The sequence below is a fragment of the Euphorbia lathyris genome, chromosome 7 (assembly GCF_963576675.1).
Source record: "Euphorbia lathyris chromosome 7, ddEupLath1.1, whole genome shotgun sequence".
Taxonomy (NCBI): domain Eukaryota; kingdom Viridiplantae; phylum Streptophyta; class Magnoliopsida; order Malpighiales; family Euphorbiaceae; genus Euphorbia; species Euphorbia lathyris.
Window position 1 is genome coordinate 66,650,869 of NC_088916.1, and position 5,611 is coordinate 66,656,479.

General features: G+C 30.7%; 1 long non-coding RNA gene across 1 annotated transcript; it reads right to left on the minus strand.

Annotated features, from left to right (window-relative positions):
* Nucleotides 1–231: 231 nt before the first annotated feature.
* LOC136234758 (uncharacterized) lies at nt 232–1,687 on the minus strand. The gene is made up of 4 exons (XR_010691465.1): nt 1,399–1,687; nt 1,218–1,323; nt 929–997; nt 232–629 (listed from the first exon to the last, which is right to left on the minus strand). It is a non-coding gene; the product is annotated as an uncharacterized lncRNA (long non-coding RNA).
* Nucleotides 1,688–5,611: the final 3,924 nt, after the last annotated feature.

The following is a 5,611-nucleotide window of genomic DNA, read 5'->3' on the forward strand; positions in this document are numbered from 1 at the left end:
ACAGACATTTTGCTACTAATATTCCGTATGTGGTTCTCCTACAGAATCACCTACAAATGTTGTAGGAGATTTTATTCATCTTTTTGCAAAATGTATTAATAAAACTAATTTTGGATTGAATGGACCTCTATATATATATATACATGAAAATTTTAAAGTTGAAACTCAGAATTCAAAGAATCGTAATTCTTTATAATGAATCAGATTGGCTTGCCCACTGAGCGTACTAGAACATGGTTATGCATTGTCTTGGGGGGATTCATGAGAAGAAAGTAATGATAATTTAATTGACACTAGAACTTGCATTAAAAAGGGAAACGAATAACTAAGATAATTCTGTACTAGTTAATACTAATATGCTAAAGAACTTTGTCAAAAGTATCATGAACAATATAATGAGATGGCAAGAGAAGTAGCAACAAGATTCCCGAAAGTAACATGAACACATAACTTATCACACAAAATTGTCCCACGACCTAAAAATCCAAATTCTATTGTCAAAATAACTGAACACGTCTAGCAAACGTCAAATGCAACCCAAATAGAATCCGTGACCATCTCAAGTATATGTTTGTGTCTCGTTGTCAAAGCTTTTATGCTGTCCAGAGGCTTCAACCACCCTAATTAACCTGAAATTCATTGAATAGACTTTCATCAAGAAATATCCTCCGAAGTCTCAAAAACTCAAAATCAACAATTACAACTCAATAGATACAATAGACCAAAAAATATGAACAACTAAACACCTTGAGCTAGTAAATCACTTTGGACAACCATCATAATTTTTTCAAGCCCAATCATAACTACCTTTACTCTTTAAACAATAGGCAACCATATAATCAATTAGTTGATGCTTATACCTGAAACTGCATACATACTAACAGAAAATTTTATCAGTTAAAAACTCAACATAGGACATGTTGCATACCAATTTGAATGGTCTTCAAACTTGTCCTTCCACTTCTCTTCATATACCTCATGGAATAAGTCCTTAAACCTGTGAAGACACTACATGTAAATATAGTTGTGCAATTCTTCTCACATTTAGATCCATCGTTGCAGAACAGAGCAGAGTGCTATTAGGATAGAAATATTTGCTTTCTCAATTAATCAATCAGATTTGAATATAGGAGGATATATCAACAAGATTCCAAGCCAACAACTAAATATAAAACTTAAATTAGGAAAAAAAATCAACTCCAGGAAAAGCTTTATACCTGCTTCACTAAATCAGTAATATGCTGTAAATCACCAGCTGCGCCAGTAGTCACCTCAGGCTTACCACCAATTCCACCAACTGTTCTTGCAAAACGTTGCTGCTGCCTAGAATCACGGTAGGATCATTTGAAGGAATAAGAAAAAAAAATGAAAATACCATCTCTGTCATATGTAAATTACCTTCAACACATCGATAACTACAAGAATGGTGCAAGAGAAGCTCTCGAACTGAATACTGAAGAGAATGGAAGAAAATGGTGCGAGATAACCCTTTAAATAGGTTATCGGACTTGATGGATATCGATCTAACGGCAAAGAGAAGAGAACTTGGAGGTGGAACTATGGTGAATAGAACAGAAGATCGGCTGATTATAGAGTGGCCGGTGTTCTTCGGACTGAAGAAGTGAGGAAGTGAAGAAGTGGTTGTGGTAAGAAGGGAGAGATGGCGGCTGCGGAAAGAAGCAAAAGATGAATGTCACATTGTTAAACACTAGGGTTAGAAATAATAGTTTATATATAAAATATTGAAATTATTTTTATAAAATAAAATCCAGGCATAATAGATCTTTAAACTATTAAAATAATCAATCAGGTCCTTTAACTAACAAAAAGTCATCAATTAAGTACTCATTCTAAATAAAAATTATCAATTGATGCCTCATCGAAAATCATTCGGTTGAACAGTTTCAAACACTCTTGTCCAAACTCATTTTGAACCAACACATAGATTATTACCGTCTATATCAAATAGTCACAATTTTTTAAGGATCAAATTTGGACTTAATTGATGATTTTTACTTAGTTTAGGGATTTTATTGGCGATTTTAACAGTTTAGGGTCTTAATTGACTTTAAAACTTTAGTCTATGGATCCAAATGAGTGTAATGCTCAAAATGTATTAAGGTTTTATAAAAGAAAACTTGATTCTTTCAAAAAAAATACATTTAATAAAATTTAAATTCTTTAAAATTATTTTTATTGTGTCGATTTCATGTCATGTTAACGAGTTATATGTAATTTTATCACCACTAATCTTTATTTCAAATTTAGAAAGAAAAAGTTTGATAAAAATGTGAAATAAATAAATAAATATATAAAGTATATTATTATTTAACTCCTACGAATAAATATGTAGGAGAAACAATAAATTTGTAGGAGATTGTAGATGAGTTATGGATGGAATCTTCCCTCCAAAAATCTCTTACAACATTTTTCATTCTGTAGGAGACTCCGAAGGAAATCTCCTACATAACATGTTTGTAGGAAAAAGTGTAGCAATTTCTTATATTTCCTACGGATATACATTCTGTAACAGATTTCCGTAGCAGATCAATGTTTTTCTTGTAGTGAATACTCGTGAATTATGTGTATGGATGAGAATTGAATTATGATTATCTATCTAATAGGATAATGATGGAAATTTAAAATATAAAAAGATAAAGATATATGAGTATGGTATTATACTTGCGTATTCTGCTTGTTATCATCCTAAAGAGCCGGTTCCAGGTAGAGTTCCCCTAGGTCGGCGTTTAGGGCTCACAAAATTGCGAGGCCTCATATCTGAAATTGAGGTTGTGTATTAAATTTTTTTTGTAGGTCATTTCTCATATCTGAAATTAAGCAAATATTTTTTAAAATGAATAAAAATCAAATTTAACCACAACGTTTTAAGAGAAGTTATACATCCATTTTTAATACTAATGGCTCGTTTGGTTCGCCGAATAAATGGGAATAGAATAGTTATTCCTAAAGAATAATTATTCTCACATTTGGTTCAATTTTTCTTTTTTTGGTAAGGAATAGCTATTCCATCGAATCTCTATTTCTTATTTTCATTGAATAACTATCCTTCAATTTATCCAAGGAATAGTAATTTCTAATATTGTATTTTTGTAATTTACAAAATTACCCTCAATTAAATCATCAATCTTTTCTCTAGCCAATTTCTCAAATTCTATAAATTTTGGCGAATCCATAATTTATATCATGAAAAAACGTGAAAATGGAAAAATTGGGAAAACATTAAAAAACGTTAAAAAAATGTAAAAATGCGAAAATATGAAACACGAAAAACGTGAATAACATGAAAACGTTACAAAACACGAGAATATGCAGAAAAGCGAAAACAAAACATGAAAACGTGAACAAACACGAAAAACACACGGAAAAAAAAGTAAACATATGAAAAAACAAAAAACAGGAATAACGCGAAAAAGTGCCTAAAACGAAATAACAAAAACATTAATAATACGAAAACATGAAAAAATGCGAAAAATACGAAAAACATGAAAAATGCTAAAAGACAAAAACGTCACAATACATGAAAAACACGAAAAACACAAACAAAACACGAAAACGCAAAAAATACGAAAACATGAAAAACGTGAATAGCACGAAAACGTAACTAAACATGAAAAATATAAAAACGCAAAAAAATAAAAACGCGAAAAAGGAATAAATCGAAAAACTAAAAGGTTAAAACGCGAAAACACGAAAAAAGTGCAAAAAAACACAATAACATGAATTACACAAAAATGTGACAAAACATGAAAAATACGAAAATATGAACAAACGTGAAAACAAGAAAAATTGAAAACTATGAAAAAACGAAAAAATACCAAAAACACGAAAATATGAAAAAAACGTTATCAACGCATTTTTTACATTTTCATGTTTTTAACGTTTTTCACGTTTTTCACTTTTTTCCATATTTTCGTATTTTTCCACTTTTTTCATGTTTTCATGTTTTTAAGAAATTTTGACGCTTTTTTTTGCGTTTTTTCACGTTTTGCTATTTTCTATAGTTTTTCAAGTTTTCATGATTTTTTTTATTTTCATGTTTTCACATATTTTCACGTTCTTTTTGTGTTTTTCGTGTTTTTTGCATACTCTATATTTTTTCCTATTTTTACGTTTTCACAGCTTTCCATGTCTCTAGATTTTTTTTACGTTTTACCATTTGCACAATTTTTGTTTTTTTAATGTTTTTTTTGCATTTTTACATTTTGTGTTTTTAACTCTTTTCTCGTGTTGTTACATTTTTTCTGTTTTTCATGTTTTTATTTTTTCTTCGTTTTTAATGTTTTTTCTATTTTTCGTGTTTTTTCATGTTTTCCATTTTTTGTATATTTTTAAAATAATATATAGTAAATATTTGAACAGGTTATAATAATAATTAAAAATTCAAAAGAAATAAAAAATTAAATTTTAAGGTAATGTTGTCTTTTGAATAAAAAAATATGCATTACATTCTATCTTATTTTACCAACCAAACATGGGAATAGTTATTTCTAAGAAATTTCTATTCCATTCTTTTTTTAATTAAAAGGCGGGAGACCGCTAAGTAGGGGTACAGGGGCATCCTAATATAGAACCCCCCGGAGCCCTACACAGCGGCCCCAAATATTATTAAAAAGAGAAAAAAAGTAAAGTAATACAAATAATGTAAAGAATGAAGATAGAAATCAAAGAATAAAAAATAAAAAATCTAGCAGAACCAGTGCTGTGGAAAACCAGCATAATCAGAAGAGATAAATGATGATATAAACGAAGGAGAGCTTTGCCAAATGGATGGATCAGCAGACGTCCGACCAAAATTAGCTAAAGCATCAGCAGCCCTATTGCCTTCTCAGAAGATATGTGAAACAAATAGCCGCAATTCCGGAATGTGGGAAAGACAATTAATCCAATCTTCTCGCAAACGCCACGGAACCACCGTGAAGCCACAATCTGTGCGACAGAGGCTGAGTCTAACTCAATCCATTCTTTGCTATTCTCATTCTATTTCATTCCATTTCGTGAACCAAACGGCACCTAATACTACATCACATTGCTTGTAGTAAAAACTAGACCCATTCCAGGAACTTAATAGTTTTCGTACAGTGATTCATTCAAATCTGAAAAATCAATTTTCATCGATACTTTAGTACTTTTATATAAGGGTGCACACAAAAATCCGTAAATACTTAATTGGGAGGTCAATAGACCAAAATCAAGCATTAAATACATAATTTTTGAAGGATTATTCATCGCCAAGTTTGTTGGATGTCAAATTTGTCGTAACTCTAAAAATAACAAAATTACCGACGAAATGTTTATATTTAGTAACAGAGGATAAAAGATTCAAAACTAGTATAGAGGACGGGGCATACCCTGGGACTTACTAGCTCAACTTTAAAAGTTGTTCTCTTATTAAATTTTAATTTTTTAGGGTGGATAAAAGGTGCGTCGACTTGGCTTTATTAGTAGATCGATGTAATTTTTGTAATTTGTTCTCCGGAGTTGGGGTTAAGGGACCTTGTATTACCGCCTTTGGTTCCATGGTTGTCTACGATGTTTGTTTTTTTTTTTGGTTCGTAAGTGTATCCACCGCCCACAGCAGTGGCTATTCACT